Consider the following 16505-nt stretch of genomic DNA (forward strand, 5'->3'; position numbering starts at 1 on the left):
TCTGTCTTTATTGTCCAATATGGTAGCCACTGATTACATAGTGAGTCCTTGAAATGTGGCCAGTGCAATTGAGAGAAAGAATTTTTTATGGTATTTAATTTTAATAATTTTAAATAGTCACAGGGCTTGTACCTGCCATATTGGACAGCACAGCTCTAGAGCAATGCCGACTGCAAAGGATGTACTTTTGAGGAGGCCACTATGTAACAATCATATGGTTACATGGAAATCAAGGTCAAACCGGTCAAGTGACTTACTACAGATAACCACAAAGTGAGAAAAGAACAAGGATTTAAATCCGGAAAACAAAGATCATGGCACCCGGTCCCATCACTTCATGGGAAATAGATGGGAAAATAGTGGCAACAGTGTCAGACTTTATTTTTCTGGGCTCCAAAATCACTACAGATGGTGACTGCAGCCATGAAATTAAAAGACGCTTACTCCTGGGAAGGAAAGTTATGACCAACCTAGATAGCATATTCAAAAGCAGAGACATTACTTTGCCAACAAAGGTTCGTCTAGTCAAGGCTATGATTTTTCCTGTGGTCATGTATGCATGTGAGAGTTGGACTGTGAAGAAGGCTGAGCGCCAAAGAATTGATGCTTTTGAACTGTGGTGTTGGAGAAGACTCTTGAGGGTCCCTTGGACTGCAAGGAGATCCAACCAGTCCACTCTGAAGGAGATCAGCCCTGGGATTTCTTTGGAGGGACTGATGCTAAAGCTGAAACTCGAGTACTTTGGCCACCTCATGTGAAGAGTTGACTCACTGGAAAAGACTCTGATGCTGGGAGGGATTGGGGGCAAGAGGAGAAGGGGACGACAGAGGATGAGATGGCTGGATGGCATCACTGACTCGATGGACGTGAGTCTAAGTGAACTCCAGGAGTTGGTGATGGACAGGGAGGCCTGGCATGCTGCGATTCATGGGGTCACAAAGAGTCGGACATGACTGAGCGACTGAACTGAACTGAAACCCAAATAGGGCTTCCCAGATGGCACTAGTGGTAAAGAACCCACCTGACAATGCAGGAGATTTAAGATACATGGGTTTGATCCCTGGGCTTGGAAGATTCCCTAGAGGAAGGCATGGCAACCACTCTAGTATTCTTGCCTGGAGAATCCCATAGACAGAGGAGCCTGGCAGGCTAAGGTCCATAGCATCGCAGAGTCAGATATGACAAAGTGACTTTAACAGGCACGCTCACAAATCCAAATAATTGATTCCAAACTTCTCTGTGCTCATCATTCTACTCTTGCTCTGAGATGCTGCAGATATGAGTATTTGATGGATTTTTGTTGATGGTGGTAATGGTGGGTTTTGGTTCTTTTGTTTCACTCCACAGCATGGAGGGTCTTAGTTCCCCAGTCAGGGATCAAACCCATGCCTCTTCTGTCCTCTACAGTGGAAGCACAGAGTCTTAACCACCAGGGAGTTCCATCTCTGTAGTTTTAAAATTTTGTATTTTAAACCTAGATGTCCATCAGCAGATGAATGGATAAGAAAGCTGTGGTACATATACACAATGGAGTATTACTCAGCCATTAAAAAGAATACATTTGAATCAGTTCTAATGAGGTGGATGAAACTGGAGCTTATTATACAGAGTGAAGTAAGCCAGAAGGAAAAACATCAATACAGTATACTAACACATATATATGGAATTTAGAAAGATAGTAACAATAACCCTGTGTACGAGACAGCAAAAGAGACACTGATGTATAGAACAGTCTTATGGACTCTGTGGGAGAGGGAGAGGGTGGGAAGAAAAAAAAAAAAATTTGTATTTTGGACTTCCCTGGTGGCTCAGACAGTAAAACGTCTGTCTACAATGTGGGAGACCTGGGTTCGATCCCTGGGTCAGGAAGATCCCCTGGAGAAGGAAATGACAATCCACTCCAGTACTATTGCCTGGAAAATCCCATGGATAGAGGAGCCTGATGTTTGTATTATGTTTGCTAATTTACATTCATAAAATTTTACTTTTTCCATTTATCTTGCTTCCTAAGGAAATTGTATAGCTCCAAGTGCTTTGTAGATAATTCTTTTCAAATAAAAAATTTATATAAGTAGTTCAATTCAGTTCAGTCTCTCAGTCATGTCCGACTCTTTGCCACCCTATGAACTGCAGCATGTCAGTCCTCCCTGTCCATCAACAGCTCCCAGAGTTTACTCAAACTCATGTCCATTGAGTCGGTGATCCCATCCAACCATCCCATCCTCTGTCGTCCCCTTCTCCTCCCACCTTCAGTCTTTTCCAGCATCAGGGTCTTTTCAAACGAGTCAGTTCTTCACATCAGGTAGCCAAAGATTTGGACTTTCAGCTTCAACATCAGTCCTTCCAATGAACACCCAGGACTGATTTCCTTTAGGATGGACTGGTTGGATTTCCTTGCAGTCCAAGGGACTCTCAAGAATCTTCTCCAACACCACAACTCAAAAGCATCAACTCTTCAGCACTGAGTTTTCTTTATAGTCCAACTCTCACATCCATACATGACTACTGGAAAAACCATAGCCTTGACTAGATGGACCTTTGTTGGCAAAGTAATGTCTCTGCTTTTTAATATGCTGTCTAGGTTGGTCATAGCTTTCCTTCCAAGGAGTAATAGATATTACCATTTTATTGTTGGAGAAACTGAAACAGAAAGAAGAAAACCTAAACAGTGAATTCTGTATCCGCTTTAACTGAAGACATTTTAAAGCTATATATGCAAGCCTAGAAATGGAAATAATTTTGATCACTTATATTAAGTGGGTTGTCTTAGAGGACAAGAGTAAGTATTCACTTATGTGCACACAAATAATATTTTAATCCTTAATAATGTTAATTCACTACAATGCACAAAGCGTCAAAGCCACTTTACAGAAGTCTAAGCTTCATTTGCAGTTTGTCTGAGTAGCGTAAAACTTCATCATCATCTAAGAGCTGGTAGAAATGCTCATAAGTTTAGCTTTAAGAATTTTATTTCTCAGCTTGTACTGATGTGTACTAAACATGTCCACTATTGACAAGTTATTAGATTTACTGACAGTTTGAGGGCTCCAGTTCACCCAGACAAGACTATTACATATAACCATTGGTGATGGTTATTCATGTCTTAAAGGCAATAAAGAAGTTTATTATACCACAGGAAGAGACAAATAAGTGAAGTTTGGTGTGCCTTCAAGTTTGTAAGATTGATTTTCAGAATATTATCTGAAAAAAAAAAAAAACACATTTTAAAATAATAATTTTGATTTTTATAATTTACATATTGGTAAATATTTCATATACTATGATGATTATTTATAACTTTCAATGAAAAATATTGCAAAAATTTTAAAATATTTTATTTAAAGTATTTTAAATGGTGCCTACATTCCAGTTTTAATTATGTGACAGTTATTGGCATAGGAAAAAAAAGAATGAAAAAATGGCAAATTCATACAAATGGTGATGTCCGAGGGATAAAATTCTGTGTATTTTGTCAAAGTGTTATTAATATAATTACATTATTTTGTAAAGGAAAAAATAGCTTCAAAAATATAATTCAAGGGAGGTATATTCTTTTCCTGACTATACAAATTGATTAACCTAGCTTTGAAGTATTTAGAAAACAGTTAAATTCAAATGAGTTTTCCTTTTTTAAAATGGTCTTGCACGGCAAAGTGAAGTGAAAACCGTGAGCTAATTATGTGGTAAATTCAATTAGTGTAGCCACCTAATCTAAATTATTCAGGCTCATTGTAGCTCCAAGAAAGCAAGGACACCCTGCCCAGGACCCAGCCATGTGCAAACAGACCATTAGTAAATCCTGCCAATGGTAAAAAAAACAAAATTGATAATGTTCTTCCTATTCTAACCACTTTTTCTACTTGTGGGAGTATGAAACATCAGATAATTTCATCAATGGCTTTATTTAAATTAAAGAAAAGACTGGAAAAGTCATTCCTATATCGACTGATTTTTAATACATGTAACATGTTGTTCAGTCGTCCAGTGGTGTCCAACTCTCTGTGAGCCCATGGACTGCAGCACACCAGGCCTCCCTGTCCTTCACCACCTCCCAAAGTTTGCCCAAGTTCATGTTCATTGCATTGGTGATACCATCCAGCCATCTCATCCTCTGATGCCCTTTTCTCCTTCTGCCTTAAATCTTTGCCAGCATCATGGATTTTTCCAATGAGTCAGCTGTTCTCATCAGATGACCAAAATACTGGAGTTTCAGTTTCAGCCTCAGTCCTTCCAATGAGTATTCAGGGTTGATTTCCCTTAAGATGACTGGTTTGACCTCTTTGCTGTCCAAGGGATTTTCAGAAGTCTTCTCCAGCACCACAGTTTGAAGACATCATTTCTTCAGAGATCTGCCTTCTTTACAGTTCAGCTCTTACAACTGTGCGTGCACTGGGAAGACCATAGCCTTCACTATATGGACCTTTGTCGCCAGAGTAATGTCTCTGCTTTTCAACACACTGTCTAGGTTTATCACAGTTCTCCTGCCAAGAAGCAAACATCTTCTGATTTCTTGGCTGCAGTCACCATCTGCAGTGACTTTAGAGCCCAAGAAGATGAGATATGTCATGATTTCTACCTTTTCCCCCTCTATTTGCCAAAGAGTAAAGGGAACATTTCATGCAAAGATGGGCATGATAAAGGACAGAAATGGTATGGACTTAACAGAAGCAGAAGATATTAAGAAGAGATGGCAAGAATACACAGAAGAACTGTACAAAAAAGAGCTTCATGACCCAGATAATCACGATGGTGTGATCACTGACCTAGAGCCAGACATCCTGGAATGTGAAGTCAAGTGGGCCTTAGAAAGCATCACTACGAACAAAGCTAGTGGAGGTGATGGAATTCCAGTGGAGCTATTTCAAATCCTGAAAGATGATGCTGTGAAAGTGCTACACTCAATATGGCAGCAAATTTGGAAAACTCAGCAATGGCCACAGGACTGGAAAAGGTCAGTTTTCATTCCAATCCCAAAGAAAGGCAATGCCAAAGAATGCTCAAACTACCGCACAATTGCACTCATCTCACACGCTACTAAAGTAATGCTCAAAATTCTCCAAGCCAGGCTTCAGCAATACGTGAACTGTGAACTTCCTGATGTTTAAGCTGGTTTTAGAAAAGGCAGAGGAACCAGAGATCAAATTGCCAACATGGATCATGGAAAAAGCAAGAGAGTTCCAGAAAAACATCTATTTCTGCTTTCTTGACTATGCCAAAGCCTTTGACTGTGTGGATCACAATCAACTGTGGAAAATTCTGAAAGAGATGGGAATACCAGACCATCTGACCTGCCTCTTGAGAAATTTGTATGCAGGTCAGGAGGCAACAGTTAGAACTGGACATGGAACAACAGACTGGTTCCAAATAAGAAAAGGAGTACGTCAAGGCTGAATATATATATATTCTATATATATATTCTATATATATATTCTATATAAATAAAGATAGCCTTATTTAACTTCTATGCAGAGTACATCATGAGAAACACTGGACTGGAAGAAACACAAGCTGGAATCAAGATTGCCTGGAGAAATATCAATAATCTCAGATATGCAGATGACACCACCCTTATGGCAGAAAGCTTTGAAGAGGAACTGAAAAGCCTCTTGATGAAAGTGAAAGAGGAGAGTTAAAAAGTTGGCTTAAAGCTCAACATTCAGAAAACGAAGATCATGGCATCTGGTCCCATCACCTTATGGCAAATAGATGGGAAAACAGTGAAAACAGTGTCAGACTTTATTTTTGGGGGGCTCCAAAATCACTGCAGATGGTGAGTGCAGCCATGAAATTAAAAGACACTTACTCCTTGGAAGGAAAGTTATGACCAACCTAGATAGCATATTCAAAAGCAGAGACATTACTTTGCCAACAAAGGTCCGTCTAGTCAAGGCTATGATTTTTCCTGTGGCCATTTATGGATGTGAGAGTTGGACTGTGAAGAAGGCTGAGCACTGAAGAATTGATGCTTTTGAACTGTGGTGTTGGAGAAGACTCTTGAGAGTCCCTTGGACTGCAAAGAGATCCAACCAGTCCATTCTGAAGGAGATCAGCCCTGGGATTTCTTTGGAAGGAATGATGCTAAAGCTGAAACTCCAGTACTTTGGCCACCTCATGTGAAGAGTTGACTCATTGGAAAAGACTGATGCTCGGAGGGATTGGAGGCAGGAGGAGAAGGGGACGACAGAGGATGAGGTGGCTGGATGGCATCACTGACTTGATGGACGTGAGTCTGAGTGAACTCTGGGAGTTGGTGATGGACAGGGAGGCCTGGCATGCTGCGATTCATGGGGTCGCAAAGAGTCGGACATGACTGAGTGACTGAACTGAACTGAACTGAACTGAATGGGGCCAGATGCCGTGATCTTAGTTTGGTGTTTTTTGTTATTTTTTTAATATTTAGTTTTAAGCCCGCTCTTTCACTCTCCTCCTTCACCCTCATCAAGAGGCTCTTTAGTTTCTCTTTGCTCTCTGCCATTAGAGTGGCACCATCCACATATCAAAGGTTGTTGGTGTTCCTCCTGCCTATCTTGATTCCAGCTTGTCTCATCCAGCCCGGTATTTCTCATGATGTGCTCCGTGTATAGGTTAAATAAACAGGGCGACAGCAGACAGCCCAGTGGTACTCCTTTCTACATGTTACAGGTAAGTTACCATATGTAACTTACCCACAACTAAATGTTCTCAAAATCATCTGCATGTGCCACAGGTGACCGGGACCTTAGGTCAAGGGAAATTGGAGAAGATACTTTTCCTCCTGTTTGAGATTTGAACTGTTGAGGTAAGAAAATGAATAGCCCGTCATCTATTTTCAGTTTGCCTATTTACAGAGCAACTTGTGATCAATCCCATACTCTCCTCGTGGAACAATCTGGGATTTAAAAGAGAAGAGACACTATCTACCACTTCTGCACAGGTATCTAAACTTCTCTTCTTGACTTCCTCCCTGGAAGAAAGTGAAATCGCTCAGTCGTGTCCAATTCTTTGCGAGCCCATGGACTGTAGCCTACGAGGCTCCTCTGTCCATGTGATTTTCCAGGCAATAGTACTGGAGTGGATTGCCATTTCCTTCTCCAGGGGATCTTCCTGACCCAGGGATCGAACCTGGGTCTCCCGCATTGTAGACAGATGCTTTACTGTCTGAGCCACCAGGGAAGTATAGAGAACAGTGTCAAAATGCCATTTTGGGAAATATAAACTCTGTATTCCTTAGTAGTACATTGGAAGCCCTGGATAGTCCAAGATAATCTCCCAACCTCTAGATTCTTAATGTAATCATGTCTTCAACATACCTTTTGCCAGATAAGGTAATATTTACAGATTCCAGGGGTCAGAACCTGGGTATCTCTGGGGGGGGGGGATGCTATTATGCAGCTTATTACAGAAATGTTAATGGTTCTGATGGCAGAGATAATGAAGATGGCAATGATGTTACTGCAGACAATAGCAGAAATGTTAACAAATGCCATGCTATTAATATAAGCTGTGATAGTGGAGGTGATGTTGATGCTAGCAAAGGCAATGGTGAGGTTAACATGAGCATCATGGCAGGACTGGGGACTTTAATGAAAGTGAGTTAGTCTCGATGGTGGGTTGGACACCACAGGGCAAACAGCACCTTTGAGTCTAACTCCAAAGGACAGAACACAGTGCCCTAAATGGACTAACCAAGCTATCAGCTTGTCTTTCAGCAAGTAATGTCAGCTAGCTGAGCAACTTAGAGCAGCAGCTGAGACAGTGAGAGAGAAAAGTCTCACAGTTGCAGGGGAATAGGATTTACATAAAGGTTTCCTCATGAAAGGGAATTTGCCAACATGACTGCCAGTGTTCCAGTTTCTGAAAGCACTTGTGCATTCTCCTGAAGTCTCCAAATGCTTCCCCTCTGATGTAAGACCTCAGGCATCCAGGAGTCACACCACAGATTTTGACAATAAGCTACTCCAGTTTCCTGGAAAGAGGACAATTGGTGCACCAGGCCACCGGTAGGGCAGATCATTGTTCTGAAATCCAATCTGTCTTGGTGCACTGATGTATTGTAAATGACCCCCAGCTCTACCACCCAATGGACTAAGCTTTCCCAGAGAGAAGTTTCATCAGTCCCCTCCAAACCTTTTTGCTCCCTTCTTTTGGCATGCTCAGCACCCTGCCCTGAGAAGTCTGAGTTTATTAGACATCTATTATAACTGACATATTGTTGCAGTGGGGGTGAAGAGATGCCGTAGACAGATGATCTTAATTGGCTTTTTTCCAAAAGAATTTTTTTTTAAGAGGAGACAGCTGAAATTCATCCCCATTTACAATTAGTAAAACTTTCTTTCATTATTGAAATGCTTGCTGAAACAGCAGCCACATCAGGGTGACAAATCCCGTTATCATGCTTTTGGCAATTGTCTCCCCAAAAGACGCCTATTGAGAGCATTGTCTGGGTTTGTGTATGAGACTGACAATCAAGCTCCAGGCAGAGGGTGGGGGCAGCTACACAGCCTGCTGCAAAGTGCCTTTGTGTGTGTGTGTGTGTGTGTGTGTGTGTGTGTGTGCGTGTGAGCGCACAGGCGCATTTCTGGTTGTTCAGCAGAGAGATCTAAGGTTCTGGAAAAATCCGAGCATGCACTATGTGCGTTAACAAGATCAGTCATCGGGCATTAGTGAGATTCTCAAGCTTCGCCCCTTTAGTTTTCCATTTTCTTGTATTTTTCTCTGTGAGCGATGGCAGGTGCTATTTGTTTGTCAGGCTGTGACGGGACAAAATGAGGGTGGGAGTGGGGAGGGATCACTTTTTTAAGTGAGCAGTTACCAGCTGAGCTCACATGGTTGACAATAGAATCGTGACGAAAGGCACCAACAATAGCGCATAAAGCTCACCCCTTTAGAGACTCATGGAATGAACTGGTTCTGAAGGGACGGAGAAGGCACACTCGCCTCTGTGCCCCTTTTCTGCCCGGTGACGGGAACTGGACAGGCCCTGCTGGCCCGGCACAGGTAGATGGTTGAGTTTGTCAAACTTTAAGGTATTTCTTTCTATGAAAATGGAGAAGAAATAGGGAAGACCTGCACACGTTGAGTGGAAGGAGAGAAGGGAAAGGAAAGTGGGGAGGGAGAAAGCGTCAATGGAGCAAGGCAGGTAACTGCTCTCAGTTCCCGTGGGACACGAGCCTCATTTTCTTCCACCAAACAAACTACCTCAGTCGTGCTGTTTAAATAGCTCTGTTGACTTATCGTCTAACATGCACCAGGCAGTTTTCTCCCATAGTCATCATGAGTGCTGACAGTTCCTTTCTCTTTGACCAACTCCCCAGAAGCCTGTTGGCTAACCCAGTCTGTTCTTTCTCCAGACAGCCCCTTCTAGTTTTAAAACCACACTTCAAACCAAGCGAAGCCTGCTGTCCATGACCATGAGCCTTGTTCTGATATAGACAGAGCCGTGTGCTCACTGTCATGGTTTTGCTGAGGCATGTCATGCCAGACGGGCTTCTCTTGTGGCTCAGTGCTAAAGAATCCACCTGCCAGGGCAACAGACACAGGTTCTATCCCTGAATCAGGAAGATTCCCCTGGAGAAGGAAATGGCAACCCAATCCAGTACTCTTGCCTGGGAAATCCCATGGACAGAGGAGCCTGGTGGGCTACAGTCCATGGGGCTGTAAAAGATTCAGACACAACAAACATAACAAAATCAGGGCAGATGCACAGATTGAGGCTGAGAGGTAAAGCAATAAATAATGCTGCTTGAAAGAGACCTATTGAACTGACATCAGAAAATCCCCTGCCCTTGGGATTCTAGGGTGACTGGAATGAAAGTTGAACTCTGTATGGCATTATCATTGGTATATTTTCATGATTTTCATACTCGAATGAGATCAAGAAAGTCAGAATCTATCTCAGTGTAAGCACTGCGAGGGTACAAACCAATTTGCATCATGATCACCTCTCTAGGTACTAAAGCATAGTAGGTTCTCAAAACATTTTTATCAGATGAAGGTATTACTGAGTTTAACTTATCTTTACCAGGTACTGTGTGCCAGCGATAACTTTCATGCTTACAATAAATATCAGACACTCAGCATCATAGGCAAAACATCACATAAAATAGTACCTTTGCTTTCAAAATAACCTAGAGTTGAGGACAGGAGATAGAGATATAAACTAAAAGCTGTTGTAAAAACTAAGATTGCGGCATATGGTCACATCACATCAGGGCAAATAGATGGGAAGCAAAGGAAATGGTGACAGACTTGATTTTCTTGGGCTCCAAAATCACTGTGAATGGTGACTGCAGCCATCAGTCACTTTTAATTTCATTCTTTTAACAAAATTAAAAGACACTTGCTCCTTGGAAGAAAAGCTATGACAAATCTATCAGTTCAGTTCAGTTGCTCAGTCGTGTCTGACTCTTTGCACCCCATGAATCACAGCCTGCCAGGCCTCCCTGTCCATCACCAACCCATGGAGTTCACTCAAACTCATGTTCATTGAGTTGGTGATGCCATCCAGCCATCTCATCCTCTGCCGTCCCCTTCTTCTCCTGCCCCCAATCCCTCCCAGCATCAGGGTCTTTTCCAATGAGTCAACTCTTCGCATGAGGTGGCCAAAGTACTGGAGTATCAGCTTCAGCATCAGTCCTTCCAAAGAAATCCCAGGGCTGATCTCCTTCAGAGTGGACTGGTTGGATCTCCTTGCAGTCCAAGGGACCCTCAAGAGTCTTCTCCAACACCACAGTTCAAAAGCATCAATTCTTGGGCACTCAGCTTCCTTCACAGTCCAACTCTCACATCCATACATGACCACAGGAAAAACCATAGCCTTAAGATGGACCTTTGTTGGCAAAGTAATATCTCTGCTTTTGAATATGCTATCTAGGTTGGTCTCAACTTTCCTTCCAAGGAGTAAGGGTCTTTTAATTTCATGGCTGCACTCACCATCTGCAGTGATTTTGGAGCCCCCAAAATAAAGTCTGACACTGTTTTCACTGTTTTCCCATCTATTTGCCATAAAGTGATAGGACCAGATGCCATGATCTTCGTTTTCTGAATATTGAGCTTTAAGCCAACTTTTTCAGTATCCTCTTTCACTTTCATCAAGAGGCTTTTTAGTTCCTCTTCACTTTCTGCAATAAGGGTGGTGTCATCTGCATATCTGAGTTTATTGATATTTCTCCTGGCAATCTTGATTCCAGCTTGTGTTTCTTCCAGCCCAGCATTTCTCATGATGTACTCTGCATGGAAGTTAAAGAAGCAGGGTGACAATATACTGCCTTGATGTACTCCTTTCCCAATTTGGAACCAGTCCGTTGTTCCATGTCCAGTTCTAACTGTTGCTTCCTGACCTGCATATAGGTTTCTCAAGAGGCAGATCAGGTGGTCTGGTATTCCCATCTCTTTCAGAATTTTCCACAGTTGATTGTGATCCACACAGTCAAAGGCTTTGGCATAGTCAAGAAAGCAGAAATAGATGTTTTTCTGGAACTCTTCTGCTTTTTCAATGATCCAGCAGATGTTGGCAATTTGATCTCTGGTTCCTCTGCCTTTTCTAAAACCAGCTTGCACATCAGGAAGTTCACGGTTCACATATTGCTGAAGCCTGGCTTGGAGAATTTTGAGCATTACTTTAGTAGCATGTGAGATGAGTGCAATTGTGCGGTAGTTTGAGCATTCTTTGGCATTGCCTTTCTTTGGGATTGGAATGAAAACTGACCTTTTCCAGTCCTGTGGCCACTGCTGAGTTTTCCAAATTTGCTGGCATATTAAGTGCAGCACTCTCACAGCATCATCTTTCAGGATTTGAAATGGCTCCACTGGAATTTCATCACCTCCACTAGCTTTGTTTGTAGTGATGCTTTCTAATGACTGGATGACTTTACATTCCAGGATGTCTGGCTCTAGTTGAGTGATCACACCATCGTGATTATCTGGGTCATGAAGCTCTTTTTTGTATAGTTCTTCTGTGTATTCTTGCCACCTCTTCTTAATATCTTCTGCTTATATTAGGTCCATACCATTTCTGTCCTTTATTGAGCCCATCTTTGCATGAAATGTTCCCTTGGTATCTCTAATTTTCTTGAAGAGATATCTAGTCTTTCCCATTCTGTTGTTTTCCTCTATTTATTTGCATTGATCACTGAGGAAGACTTTCTTATTTCTCCTTGCTATTCTTTGGAACTCTGCATTCAGATGCTTGTATCTTTCCTTTTCTCCTTTGCTTTTCATTTCTCTTCTTTTCACAGCTATTTGTAAGGCCTCCTCAGACAGCATATTAAGAAAACAGAGACATTATTTTGCCAACAAAGGTCAGTGTAGTCAAAGCTATGGTTTTTCCAGTAGTCATGTACAGATGTGAAAGTTGGACCATAAAGAAGCACCAAAGAATTGATGCTTTTGAGCTATGGTATTGGAGAAGATTCTTGAGAGTCCCTTGGACTGCAAGGTGATCAAACCAGTCAATCCTAAAAGAAATCAACCCTGACTATTCATTGGAAGAAATGATGCTAAAGCTGAAGCTCCAATACTTTGGCCATATGATGCAATGAGCCAACTCATTGGAAAAGACCCTGATGCTGGGAAAGATTGAGGGCAGGAGGAGAAGGGGACGACAAAGGATGAGGTGGTTGGATGGCATCACCGACTCAATGAACATAATAAATCTGAGCAAACTCTGGGAGATGGTGAAGGACAGGGAAACTGGTGTGCTGCAGTCCATGGGGTCTCAAAGAGTCAAACACGACTGAGTGGTGAACACCAACAGCCACAACAGCTCTGATAAAAGCATGCTCGGGGTGAAGGAGAAAACAATCATTCCTATATGAGAGGGAGGATTAGGAAAATAAGTTTCTATAAATTGACTTTTGAATTGAGTTTTAGAAGATGAATAGGAATGAAGCAGTTGTCCATGCCTTTGAACTTCCAGCCCTAAACCTGATTCTACTTCATCATGACCTCAGCGGTGTCCCCTCCACACCATGAATTTATCTGCTGTGATTCTCTTTCAACAGTCACGGAAGACTCTTGAAACCTGGATACCAGTTCGTTTCAATTGATCCTCTATCACCATTAGCTGAAATATTAGCCCTAGAGATCATCCTCTCCTTCATCCCAAACTCCTCTGGCCTCCCCATCTCCTACCTCCATTCAAATGAGCAGAGAAGTCAAGGGATGGATTACCGAGGATTCTGTATTCAGCCATCTAAGGAAGCAAGATACTTATTCTGCAAATGCAGCTTCCAGGTAAGTCTTCAAGGCCCCACTTGCAACCAATTTTTTACCTGTAACCCCCTCTTGTATGGAAATTCTAGAACTTCTACTGCTCTGACAAATTTTAAGTGCATCTTCTCAAGCTCTCATTTCATGAAAACTAAATTATATCCTCAAACTTCTTAAAAGATACTTTTTCCCTGTCTTAGCCTTTACCAAAATCATCATCCTGTTTTCCTTACACCTTCCCTGATGGAAATATCTTATTCTCCTGACACTCATAACCCACAGGCCTCATGAGGAGATCCAGCATTATTCCTGCTTTGCCTGGCTATTTCCAAATTATAATACTTTGCACACTCCATCTTTGAAATACTTGGCATCTGGTCACATACCACTGACTAACCCTAATCACTATCTCTCCCAACTTTCTTATGTCCCTCGTTAATTATAAATATTAGCATATGACTCACAGCTTTAGCCCAAATTTAGCTGCTGTTCTACATATCTCCAGTTAATATGTGGAAGACCCACTCCATGTTCAAATCTCACAGTTCCTTATCATCCACAACTCCAGTGCCATCAAAGCCACTCTACTTCTTGAATTGGTCATCATTTTGAATCATTCTAACACGTGCTGTCAAATTCCAGCCCGTAATTCTTTGTCAACCATATCCTATATTTTTCAACATGTCCCCTCTCTCATACACCTATTGCCATCACCCCATCTCTAATATACCCTCAATGCCTGACCATCACCAATCTTTGATATGTTTTTCTATTTTTCTCACTTCTCTGAAGAAATGTTGCTTCCAGAAACTTCACATTTCTCCTTCTCTGTAATGCAGAGTAATTCTAGTCTATCCTGGACTAATCATAGAATAGCAATTCTCAAAGTGTGGTCTAGAGACACTTGCAGTGTCACTAGGATCTTTTTAAGGGATTTGCAAAGGAAAAATTATTTTTGTAATATAAATTAAGAAATTATTTGCTTTTTTCACTGTCAGTTTCCATAGTGTATAATGAGTTTTCCAGGAGCTACATGACATGGGATATTGAGATGCATAAAATGTGGAGTTAGATATGGCAATCCAGCTCTCTTGTACTAACAGAGACCAGAAAGAGATTTGCAAAAATGAAAAACAACAGTTTTTTATAAATTAAATTGTATTTTTGAAAATACAATTATTTTTCGTTAAAAGAAACCATTAGGATTTTATTGGCTTGTTTTTTTTAATAAAATTTTGTATTAAATTTCCATCTCAATTTTTAATATGGTAAACACCTATAATTACAACCCACATAAACAGAAACTCTTGGAGGCCTTTGATACTTTTTCAAGAGTATCAAGGGTCCTGGGAACCACAGTTTGAAAACCACTCAGGCCATGCTGTCAGATTTCCATCTTTTACTTCCAAGAGGCCTCTTCATTTTGAAAATTTTCCATTTGAAAGTCAAAGCATTTTCCTTTTGCATTCAATTCTTCTGGTATGAATTAATAAAATTTTCCAGAATTTATAAAAAATAAGTGTATGATTTTTTTTCTGCTAAAAGCCAAATAATCTATAGCCCTTGTCTTTGCTCACTCACTAAGTTGTGTCCTACTCTGCTACCCCATGGACTGCAGCACACCATGTTCCCTGTCCTTCACTGTCTCCCAGAGTTTGCTCAAACCCATGTCCGTTGAATCAATGATGCCATCCAAACACCTCATCCTCTGTGACTCTCTTCTACTCCTGCCTTCAATCTTTCCCAGCATCAGGGTCTTTTCCTATGAGTTGGCTCTTCACATCATATGGCCAAAGTACTGGAACTTCAGCTTCAGCATCAGTCCTTCCAATGAATAGCCAGGGTTGATTTCCTTTAAGATTGACTGGTTGATCACCTTGCAGTCCAAGGAACTCTCAAGAGTCCTCTCCAGCACCATAGTTTGAAAGCATCAATTCTTTGGTGCTTAGCTTTCTTTATGGTCCAACACTCAGATCCATACATTTCTACTGGAAAAACCATAGTTTTGACAATACAGACCTTTGTCAGCAAAGTAATATCTGTGCTTTTTAATATGCTGTCTAGGTTTGTCACAGATTTTCTTCCAAGGAGCAAGCATCTCTTAATTTTGCAGCTGCAGTCACTATCCACAGTGATTTGGGGCCCCAAAAATGAAAATCAGTCACTATTTTCACTTTTTCCCCATCTATTTGTCATGAAATGATGGGACCAAATGCCATGATCTTCATTTTTTGAATGTTGAGTTTTAAGTCAGCTTTTTCACTCTTCTCTTTCACCTTCAACAGGCTCTTTAGTTTCTCTTCAGTTTCTGCCATTTAAGTGGTATCATCTGCATATCTGAGGTTGTTGATATTTCTCCTGGCAATCTTGATTCCAGCTTGTGAGTCATCCAGCCCGGCATTTCACATGATGTGTTCTGCATATAATTTAAATAAGTAGGGTGACAACAAAAGGCCTTGCCATACTCCTTTCTCAATTTTGAACCATCCTATTGTCCCATGCCCGGTTCTACTGTTGCCTCTTGTTCTGCATACAGGCTTCTCAGGAGACAGGTCAGGTGATCTGGTATTCCCATCTCTTGAAGAATTTTCCACAGTTTGTTGTGATCCACACAGTCAAAGGCTTTAATGTAATCAGTGAAACAGAAGTAGGAACTTTTTGGAATTTCCTTGCTTTTTCTTTGATCCAGTAGGAAACTTGATGTCTGATTCCTCTGCCTTTCCTAAATCCAGCTTGTACATCTGGAAGTTCTTGGTTCACACACTGCAGAAGCCTAGCTTGAAGGATTTTGAGGTTAATCTTGCTCACATGTGAACTGAGTGCAATTGTGTGGTAGTTTGAACTTTTTTGGGCATTGCCCTTCTTTGGAACTGGGATGAAAATTGATCTTTTCCAGTCTTGTGATCACTGCTGAGCTTTCCAAATTTGCTGGCATATAGCTCTAAATATATTTTATTCCTACCCTCTGCACTTACTAATAAGGATCCTCATTCCAGTCAATTCTTATAGCAATGTCCTCAGTCTCATTTCATACCATTTATTTTCATCAATCAGTCAGTTCAGTTGCTCAGTCGTGTTCAACTCTTTGCGACCCTGTGGACTGCAGCACGCCAGGCCTCCCTGTCCATCACCAACACCCAGAGTTTACTCAAACTCATGTCCATTGAGTCAGTGATGCCATCCAACCATCTCATCCTCTATTGTCCCCTTCTCCTCCTGCCTTCAATCTTTCCCAGCATCAGGGTCTTTTCCAATGAGTCAATTCTTTGCATCAGGAGGCCAAAGTATTGGAGTTTCAGCTTCAACATCATCCTTAC

Source organism: Bos mutus, chromosome 14, assembly GCF_027580195.1.
Source record: "Bos mutus isolate GX-2022 chromosome 14, NWIPB_WYAK_1.1, whole genome shotgun sequence".
Lineage (NCBI taxonomy): Eukaryota > Metazoa > Chordata > Mammalia > Artiodactyla > Bovidae > Bos > Bos mutus.